The sequence below is a fragment of the Protopterus annectens genome, chromosome 3.part0 (genome assembly GCF_019279795.1).
Source record: "Protopterus annectens isolate FY-2018-M chromosome 3.part0, PAN1.0, whole genome shotgun sequence".
Taxonomy (NCBI): Eukaryota; Metazoa; Chordata; order Ceratodontiformes; family Protopteridae; genus Protopterus; species Protopterus annectens.
Window position 1 is genome coordinate 625,466,073 of NC_056731.1, and position 11,779 is coordinate 625,477,851.

Consider the following 11,779-nt stretch of genomic DNA (forward strand, 5'->3'; position numbering starts at 1 on the left):
AAGCATAAATGAGAGCAATGTGGAAGAGAGATACCCAGACAGTCCCAATAGTCATAGGGGCAACAGGACTTATAAAAACTGTACTTAGATATTCCACCAATACATGTAACCTTGTATGAACTGCAGGAGGAGGCAGTTCTGTGTATATTGTGAGTGCTGTGAAGAGCATTCTTGCCTTTTATTAAAGACTGAAACAGTACTAATTACATGAACTTAATTATTTCCTGACTTAGGAATGAGGTCAGTTACTCTCATTAAGTTAGAAGCCTTAAACATTTGAAGAAATTAAAGAAAGAGAGAGAGAGAGAAGACACTGATCAAAGTGTAGGTAAGCTCCGTGCTGTACTGTGACCATTGCAGAATTCCCCCATGATTGATTATTTCACATATCAAATGTGATGATGCGGTGAGAGTATTGAAGCTTATCAGAACATTCTAAGATAAAATGTGTTGGGCAGTTTATTAAGATACAGTTGTTTTTTCCAAATACACACTTATAGCTTTAATATGGGCAACCATTTGAAATGTCAGGACCCACGAGACTGATTCCTTAAAAATGGACACTGAATGTCTAAAAAATACACTTACATATATTAAGTGTAAGATGGCCATTTCTGGGAATATTCTCTTTTCTTCAAGGTATTGCCATCTTTGAGTTGGCATGTAAAGGTTTTGGGGTGTGGAAGGCTAACCCTCTACCTCAGGAGGTGCAGAGGGCTTGCCACACTGCAAAACAGAAGTTTAAAGGAGAAGAGTGCTGTTTGAGTCACCTTCTGCTGCAGTTTCAGTCTGTTTTTTTCTGTGAGTTGGAACCTGGCATTTTGTAGTGCCAGAATTTTAGTAAGGAGCCTTTAATATGTTCTAATATTCTGGTGCAAGTTTTACATGATGCACATTGCTCTGAAAAAATATCTAGAAAATAATCATGTAATGCAATCAGTTGCAATCACATCTGAAATCCAGATAAAATGGCACTCGCTTCCACCTTTAAAACATTAACAACCTTCAGGTATATGTAAACGTATGCAAAAGTACATTACAAAATGTATGATTCTTTTACATAAACTATTTGGTTTAAACATTAATTTACAAAAAGACATGTATTTATGCACTATTATTGCATTCACAGGGGCTACAAGGCACTTGCCTTTTGGACAGTATTGATGGGAATGCATTAATATAATTATCATGCATGCCCTGCATGTCTCATTGGGTACTTAAAACATTTAAAATGACAACTCCTGCAAAAGCACCAAGAGCACATTTTATTGGGAGATATATTATTTTTAGAGTAGTTTGTTCATTAAGTTTTGTACTCTTTTTTATGGACTTGGTGGATGACATGCCTTTTAATGATCCCCAGTGCTCAGAAAGTCTATAGTTTTGCCACATATCTTTACTCTGTCTCCCCTAAAATATCTGATTTTGTGACCAAACAAAGATGATTACAGGTAGTGCTTAGTGTAGGCGTTAAGGGTTTCTTAAGAAAATGCATGCTAAAGCAAATCCTATTAATCTTATCAATTTTACAACTAGATAAATCCTTTCTTTAAAATCTTTTATTTTCCTTCCACTTCTGCAGTTTTTTCTTTTTATCTTACCCTCTTCTACCCACTACACTTTTCTCACAGTTCTATGTAGTTTCAAGCTACTTGTGTTTTCTCACCTCTTTTCAATCTGTATTGTTTATATTTTCCTCTGAGTTTCACTTGTAAATTATTATCTAGTTTTTTAGCATTATATCATATAAATTAATATGTACTCTAATTTTTCTCAAATTCTGTTATGCTTTTCTGTACTGTTGAAACTGATGTATATGTACTGGTTCATAATGGTTTTAGCCCACTGTCTAAAGTGTACTATATGTGCTTGGAGCTTTTCTCCCCAAGTCTCCGCTGAAAACAGGCTCCCAGCCCAGTCAGACTCTACCAGGTAAAGAAATGTAAAATAAATGAATAAATAAATAAATAAAAATAACATCAATATTCTAAAAAAATTACTTTTGAGTGTGATGCTAATTTTTGAGGTAATACTTTATGATCTGCAGTGCAAGATGGTGGACTCGTATTACAGAGCTTCAAATAAAGCTTCCCATCATTACTTTTTTTTTTTTTTTTGCAGAACCTCAAAGTGCCATCTTCTATTAAAATATGCCAAGATGAATAAAATGCAATTAAAAAAACATTTCAGTTGAGTGAGGCAACTTCCTTTACCTCACTCCTAATGCATGTGAAGGGACTTTAGCAATGAGCTCTGAAGACACAGCATATGACTGCCACACAAGAAAAATCTTACCCTCCTGACATAGTAAATCTGATTTCATCCATAGCATTCTACATGACTCTTCCCTGCAATGTTGCAATACACATTACAGGTATAATCATTCCTGGTAATCAATACTTTTAAAATAGAATTAGCAATTTATTATAACTTAGAGTTTCATGATTTAAACATTACAACTGCAACCTTATCTCTCCCTGTCTTCCTGATCTCTTTATTGCTCACTGCTTTTTTCATCTTTCTTATAGCATTAAGCATAATACAGGACTGTTCTAAGAAGATTTTGTCTGAATGGATAGTACTTCAGAAAATCCATTTACCCAATCACTTACACATGTATATATTTAATTTCCTTGGCAGAAATTGTAACTGATGGTTTACTCATTTTATTATGTTTCATTTGTAATTTTGGTAAATGGGTGGTCTGTCTGGGACACTGCAGTCCCTTGGGTGGTCTGTTTGAAGCACTGTTAAGTGGCCTACATTTTACAGGAATACAGGGATACATGGAATACCTGAAATATGTAATTATCTCACACAGCATATCTAGCTATCCATTTATATGTATATATACACATGGGTACACACACACACACACACACACACACACACACACACACACACACACACACACACACTCTTGCATGCAGTCATGCATGCATGTACATGCTACACATGTGCACGCACATACAAAAACACACACATAATTGTGTTATGACATTAATACTGCATATCGCAACACATCCTCAATTTTCCTTGTAAAGCTATCATTTTCTGTAGCTGTTAATTACTATGGCTTTGATTTATTTTCTCATGTGTAATAACTCTTTACTTCCTATAGCTTGTTAAAATTAATTGTTCACATATAGACTAGTTTCTACGGTGTAATTGAATGGTTTGCATGCTGTCGAAAATTGCATTTTTTTTATGGTGGTACAGTTATTTTGTCATAGGTCTCTCCATTCTTAATTGCAATTGACATATGTTACAAGGAATATTTCATGCTGTGACAAGTGCCATAAACATTACCTAATAAGATCAGCCGTGATATGATTAAGCTGGTTTTGTTAAATGAAAACCCCTTAACATAATATATACACAGACATTTTCTCCTTCCCCTACCTTACTGTGTTGAAAATCTCATGGATTATTTCTGTCAGGGATCGCTGATTACGACAATTTTATTACCTATTGGCACGCATAGTTTAAAAGTCAGATTTTTGTTTCTATGACATAGCAATTATACTTCCTACACATGCTTCCCACATTAACATATATAAATACAAATGCAAAGACAAACACACACACACACACACACACACACACACACACACACACACACACACACACACACACACACACACACACACACACACAAACACACACACACACACACACACACACACACACAAAAAAAAATATTTAACAGCAACATAAAATCTTGGCTACTGTCTTGGCATTTCTTTTTCATTCTGCACACATTAAAACAATTCTGGTGCCCAGTATTTTCTAAGATATATTCGGAGATTTTTGTAGACTGTTATAGTTTTAGACCATTGTTTTTTGCTGTTCATAGTCTGTCATTCTGTTTGTTTTTCTTAATGACCTTAGACATTAATTTCTTTTGATAAAGTATGTGTATGAGAAATCTGCCTAGTTGACTGTCATGGTTTCACATTATGCAAAACTGTGCAGGGCTGGTATGCAGTAAAAACACATAACACAGCCCTAAGAAGAGTCATATAAGTCATGTTACACTTGTGTTCATGTGCACACACAGGAACATCTATAGGCTAAACTTTGAAGACAGAGTGCGCGCACGTGTGTGTGTGTGTGTGTGTGTGTGTGTGTGTGTGTGTGTGTGTGTGTGTGTGCATATGCGTGTGTGTGTGTGTGTGTGTGTGTGTGTGTGTGTGTGTGTTTGTGTATTAGAACTGAATCACATTCTGGGGACCTTGTGTTTGGTGATGGAAAAATAATAACCCTGAACATTTAAATGTACAAATGGCCCTCCAGACTTTATTATTTCATCTAGAAAACCTAAATCTGGTAACACTCAGGAACTGTGTAACTTCATAAAGGAGAAGTGTGAACAATAAGAATAGTGCTTATAAACTCAAGCAGGTTAGGCACAGTGACATACATCACAGACATCTTACATTTTAACAAGAACTTTGAACTTTATGTTAACTTTTGTCTTATTTCATGACATGGGATATAAAAACAGTCTGACGGAAACATGAACAATTTAACAATAGTGATGTGGGTAACTCACAAATATGGTGAAAAATAAAGGAGTAACTTTTATGACTGCCACTTGCAAACTCAAACAAATTGACTCAATAATGTCTCTACTTTTTTTCACCAGATAAGAAAAGCAATATTTTTTTTTTTCACCAGATAAGAAAAGTAATAAAAAATTAATCTTAGACTACCTTCAAGAGGAATGCCAAATTAGTGTCCATTCAGAGGTAGAAAACATAATTTTAAGTGATGAAAGTTATTTTTCTTTGCAGTCAAGAACTTCAAGCCTTTAATACACCACAGGGGAGTTTTTCCAGCTCATGGGGCAACAATTATCTTCGTAGTCAAGTAAAGCTGACAATGGCAGCACTGAAAAAGCAATTAGCCCTTTAATGTATCTAATAAGCGGAAAAAAACATTAAAATTTTGTACAAAACCTTGAAGCAAATTTTAAAGACTATCTGTATATATAGCTATATCTATATCTATATAAAAAGTCTTTCGGCTTTTCCGGCTGGGGGTTGCCACAGTGGCACTCTGGTCTGCTAATGATTGGCAGTGGATTTTTATGGTGCCGAGTTGCCAGCCCGACACCTAACCTTCAAAGAAGGTATACCCATTCACGCAGATACCTACCTGTGACAGAGAGTGATAAATATATACATAAACAGTTTCATCTTTGAAGTACTGCAATAATGAAACACATTGCCTGCTGCTCCCACACCTTCCACAGTCACAGTGTCAGCTACATAACTGTATAACTTCACTTAAGCTGTTCAACATAGCCCAGTCCTTCCAGAGTCACAATGCCAGCTGTATGCTAATTTTATATCTTCACTAATGCTGTTCGACATAGGTGTTTCTGCAGTGATAGGCCACATTTTTCTGGAAAGGCTTAATTAGTTAATGTGTGGAACAGCCTTACCTCCATTTATATATATCTATATCTATATATATCCATCTATATATATATATATATATATAGGTTCATAGGTTCATAGGTTTATACTAGGCTATCTGCCCTAAGGCATTTATAAGCCTAGCCCAAAGTTTTGTGGCTTACGCCACCCCTTATATGAAAAAATACTGTGCCCATTAGTTTGTTGTGCCTCTGTCCAGCAGTGACACAGAGATGATTCCTGGGGTAAACCTACGATCTCCCATCCACAGGTCAAGATTTCTCTTGAACAGAGCCAGCGAGGTGCTCTGCCTCACATGGACTGGGATTTTATTCCACAGCATAGGGAGTCTCTGAGTGATAAATCTATCCCTCCAGCACGTCCTATTTATATCCGTGCTAAGGTTTAAGTCGCTTGCTCTAGTGGTTTTGGTGGATTTGGATTTTTTGAGGTGGAGCATGTCCATTAATTCCGGGTTGGACATGGCCTTGTATGTCAGGCACATGTCACCTCTGAGCAGATGGCATGCGAATGAATAGAGCTGGAGTTTCTTCAATCTGGCAGCATATGACAGATTTTGAAGTCCCTTTATCCTTTTGGTGAGGAACTTTTGGGGTCTCTCTAATTGCTGCAGATGTCGGGTGAGATACATCCCGAATGGGGCATTGTACTTGATCATTGGTCTGATAAGTGAAGAGTACAGGGGAACAATGACCTCATTAGATCTGGATGTGAATCCCTTCATGATCAGGTGGGCAATGTAGAAGGTCTTTCTAACTACTTTAGCAACGTGAGTGTCAAAAGAAAGGCCACTCTCAACCTGGGTCCCCAGGTCCCTGATAACCTCTTCTGTGCTTAGTGGATTGCCACCTATATGGTAGCTTGGGGTTACCTTGTTTTTCCCGAAGGGTATGACTATACATTTTTTGGCGTTTAACTTCAGACCACGGCTCTGGCACCAGCTATCTGTTTCCGTGACTCCCTTCTGAAGGATATCCGTGTCCGATGCACTTTCCACTATGGTGCCCAGTTTGCAGTCGTCTGCAAACTTTGTCAGCCAAAGTCCTCCCATGTTGGCCCATACTTCTCAGAAGTAGATGCCGAACAATAGGGGGCCAAGGACTGAGCCCTGTGGGACACCACTTATGACAGGCTTGGAGTCTGACATAGCGCCAGCAACTCTAACCCTGTGGGTTCTGTCCTTAAGCCAGTTTGCAACCCATCTTGTGACATATGGGTTTACATTTAAGCTGGTAAGTTTTTCTACAATACCCGAGTGGGGTATTGTGTCGAAAGCCTTTGCAAGGTCAAGGTAGGCTGTATGGACTGCCTTTCCCTCATCAATGGCCTTGGTGACTGTTTCGAAGAAGTCGACCAAGTTCAAAAGGCATGATCTGCCCTTGACGAAGCCAAACTGGGTTGGGTCCAATGTCTGCCAGTCCCCTATATCTTTGTTTATGAGCTCCATTATGATCCTCTCCATAGCTTTGCAGACTAGACTTGTTAAGCTTATGGGGTGGTAATTACCAGGGTCCGTAGAGGCACCGCCTTTGTGGAGTGGGACAACAGTTGCCGTATGCCACTCCTTGGGCACGTATCCTGTGGTAAGGCTGAGATTAAACAGCTGCCTTATGTGCGGGTTTAATTCCTCATTTAGCTCGTGTAGCACACAGCCAGGGACACCATCCAGTCCCATTGATGCTGTGTTTTTAGCTTTAGAGAGAGCAGCTTTCACCTGTGCATTTGAGATGTCTGGGAGGCTACACTCCGCTGGGATAGTTATCTCTCCTTTAGGGGGGGGGAGGGGGTTGAAGTTTGGACTGAACCTGTCTGCCAGTATGTTGGCAATGTCTGTGGGTTCAGTGATTTTTGTATCATTTTGGACTAATTCTGAGCATATCTGGGAGTTTCCACCCAGGTTCCTAACATAGCTGAAAAAGGCCTTATGATATATATATATATATATATATATATATATATATATATATATATATATATATATATATATATGTATACACCAAATTTTCTCTTACCCTAATTTTATTTTACTGAGATGATAACACTGAACTGTCTTTACCACTATTAACAGAACATGCTGGAGGGACAGGTTCATAACACATGCTATGCAACAGACTTGCTATACATGTCAAGCAGAGCACCTCACTGACCCTATTCAAGAGAAATCTTGATGAGTGGATAGGAAACAGAAAATTCACCCCGGGGATAACTCTAGTGGCTCTACTCAGCAGATGCACTGGGAACTAAGGTCAGGTGGCATTATGCCAGGGTAATCCTATGGGTAGGCTTGTAAAGGCCCCAGGGCCATTAGCCTAGTACACACCTATGAACCTATAAATCAAAACTACACACTACTGACATTTTTAACTGGGAAATGAAACACTTGGCCAACAATAAAACTTAACATATACCACACTGTGTCAAACACCCCAACTAAATATACCAATTCAGGGATTGCACTACAGTGGGGAAATGGGCAAATTTCACCATGTTGGCCAAGTGTCTTGTTTCCCAGTTAAAAATGTTGGTAGTGTCTTGTTTCAATTTAGTGACAGTTCAGTGTTGTCATCTTGGTAAAATAAATTTCAGGCAAGTGAAAATTCAGTCTACTGAAGTAGACCCATATGTATATATAGGAATATGTTAATTTTATTGAATCTATTGCCCAAACAGCCAGTTAGTTTTAATGGAGAGTGTAAAATTAGTGGTGGTATCTTTTAAAGGTTTGCTGTAATAAATTGATGGTACCTGATGTATATTTGTGCTTCCTTCATTATACTAAAGCTTAATCATTTCATCAAATATCACCTTACTACCTTTTTCTTTCAAATGCAATAATGTGGCAAGATTTGCTGTTACTATTAAATCATCCCAAGAAAAGTAATAATGAATAACGGGGATACAGTATGTATGTGAGTAGGGATCAGGTATGAATGACTGCGGATGTTTTTCCTTCTTGCAGTTGTATTCCTGAAGATGGGTCATTTAAACTCATTCCAGTTTTAATTTCTCCAAGTCTTCTGACTTTTTAATACCATGACAGAAGTAGACCCCATCCGTAAGTCAAAGTATGATTAAAGTTCATGAAATTTGTATTGTTTCAATGTTTGATGTTAACCAAACGTGCACTTTGCAGCACCCACAATGTGCCCAGTAATGACTTCTTCTCCAGTTCCTATGGAGTTGTATGTATCGACAGTATATCTAAATACGACTGTAAATTCTTTTTTACGAGATCCATTGCTCCTGCTATTATTGGAACTGTCTAGGTATCCTGCATCTACATTACCCTCATTTCTGCATGCAGATGCTGCTATTTTATGACATTGTGTGTCTCTGTACATAAGACACTGTAATCATTAGGTGTAGCAATTTCAATGATTAATTCTACTTTTATCTTTTTTTTTATGGACCACTATATCCAGTTTCTAGCATTATTTTTTTAACTGTTGGTAATGGGTTATCCCATGTAATATGCATTTCAACATTCTATATAAAGCTTTGGGGCTCATGTTTCAAATGCTTCTCATCTACTTCAATATTGTATTGTCTACACAATCCCCAATGCAACAGTCTTGCTACATTATAATGCCTTTCAGTTTACAATACTTCTGCCATTAGTGTATTACACCCAGCAACAAGATGTGCTACTGTTTTCCATTCTGTTTTATAGGATCTGCATTTGTCTGTTTATCACACATGTTCATTGGACTTTGTAAACCAAGTTATACATAGTCCCCTATCCTGGGCTACTAAAATTAACATTTTCATCTTTTGTTTTAAATTCACTTCTCTCCATAACCATTCCTGCATCAGATCCTGATCGATATGAAGTTGTTTCAGAAGTTTTCTGTACTTACAACTACATTTGTCTCTTTTCCACATTTCTTGCCTTCTCATCTGATTTTTCTCTTTGTAGTCTTCCTTTTGTTTTTTGGTGCATTCAGTTGCTGTCTGATTTTTATCTACTTCTGGTTTGGTTTCCATTTCCCTTGACACTGATATGCTTTTGCTTAACTAAGTAGGGAAGTCATCGTAGATTTGTTCTCTTGATGTTTCAAAACTTTCACCATGTTTGGATTTGATGAGGTCATCAGATATGTATGCAGTCCTATGATTAGAGATCTATACATGTAATACATTTCAAAGAGGCCTATACCTCCTTCAGAATGGGGAATATATCATCTTAGTATACATTGATTTTTTATATATCATTTGATAAGTGTGAATCTTTTTTCTTGTTTTCCTGTCCAACTGATCCAATACCTTTTGGGGGGTGTCAATCCCCTCAAAACTGTAAGTTTGAATAAGAAGAGCAAATTGATTTATACCTTGGACTTTGTTCCTAGATGTCAGGGCTTTTTTCAGCATTAATTTTAGGCTTCTAAATTTTTCTTTACTGGGTTTTGTTTGCATTTGTTCATGTTTTATTGTTGATCTTTCATCAGTTCCCAAATATTTATACACTCCCTCTTGCTCAAGTTCTTTTATATCACATTCCTGTCCCAAACTGATGTTTTCTTGGTGCTGCAGCTTTTCTGGTTTAAAGGTTGCTTTTGCACATTTATTAAGACCAAATGACATTCTTATATCATATGAGAAAGTTTTGACAACTTCCAATTGTGCTTTCAGCTTCTCATCTAATGAACTGTACAGGTTTAAATTACCCACCAAAAGAAGATGGGAAGTCTTTACACTTTATTGTTTTCTGTGATCCAAATTGTAACCATGACCTAATCTGTTAAGTAGGCAGCTTAATGGGTTAATGGCAAAACAAAAGAGCAGCTTTGGCAAAGAATCACCCTGGACTATCCCCCTTTGAATTTTTATCAATGTAGGGTGTATCTTATACATTTGTAAGAGCAGTTTTATCCATGAATGTGGGGCACTGTCGAATGCTTTTTTGTAGTCAGTCCATACCATACTTATATTCTTCCCCTTTTTACAATTCTACATTATGTGTTCATTTAACAACAAATGATTTTTTGTTCCATATGACTTTCTTTTGTTATCCTTTTGTTCTGTTGCAATGACTGAGTTTTCTTTTGCATGACACTCTGTCAAATCAATTCTAGTATATAGTTTATATATTGTTGGAAGACAAGTTATTGGTCGATAGCTTTTAAGATAGCTTGCAGGTTCACTGTTAAGGAGGAGTACCATTTTTCCTATTGTTCACCAGGTTGGTGTCTGTTTGGGGTACCCATATAAATTTTACCAGGGCTAAATCTTCATGCAATGATGTTAATACCTTTAGCCAGAAGTTGGGAACTGCATTCTGGGCCTGAGGCTTTCCATTTAGGAGTTTTTCTTAACTTTGTTTCAATCTTTCTGGCCGTTACTTCATCCCATTTCATATCCTGAACATTTGAACTTCTTATTCTTTCTTTTACTTCTTCTATACATTTAACATCTTTGTTATGTTCCACTAGATCTTCATAGATACTTCTCCAACATTTATCTAGTTCTTGGATTTTTGGTGGTATTTCAATTCCTTTTGCTTTGTTTTCCAATTTTTTATAAAACTTGTTTTGATCATGAATTAATTATTTACTGTATTTTGTACATTTGTTTTATATATATCTGCATATCTTCTGAGTTTTTCTGCCTGTGCTGATATCTTTAGTTTATTATTTGCAATAATGGATAATGGATCCTGGTTTGTTCTAATGGTGTACGTTGCTTTTATCACATTTATCTAAGTATTTTTGTTGCTCTCTTACTTCTTCTCTACTCTTCTAACAGTGACACTTCTTGCCTTAATTGCTTTATATTTTTTTTTATCCAATACTTCCATGATAGCATTTGATTTCTTCGATTCCTATCCCTTATTGTCTTGTATTTTTATGGAAAGACTTTATCTGTTATTAATTTAGCTGCACAGTAGTATATCATAATTAATTATTTTATACCATATGAATTTCTGTTAATAGTCTTTATTACTCTGTTCATTTTTTATCAGACTTTTAATGTTTTGGGTCTTATTGACTTTCTGCAATCTATTTCTTTCATCGATCTTAATATGTCCATCTCTTTTAAATCAAGCAACTCTTCCCTTAGATGACTTTCTTCTTAACTGGGGGCGCATTCTTTATTTTCTGTTTCCTGCAAGCAGTCTACAGAAAGTTCCAGAATATCTTCCTGTAACATATTCTTTTCAGCTGCATTATCCATCATCCGTTGCTCTTTCATATGGGAAATCACTGGCCTATGACTTACCGATAATGTAAATAGGGAAAATAGGCAGTCGGCCAACATTCGGGAGCTTGCCCATTTTCCCACTATAGTGCAATCTCAAAGTTGGTATATTTAGTTGGGGGGTGTGTGGGGCAAAGCTC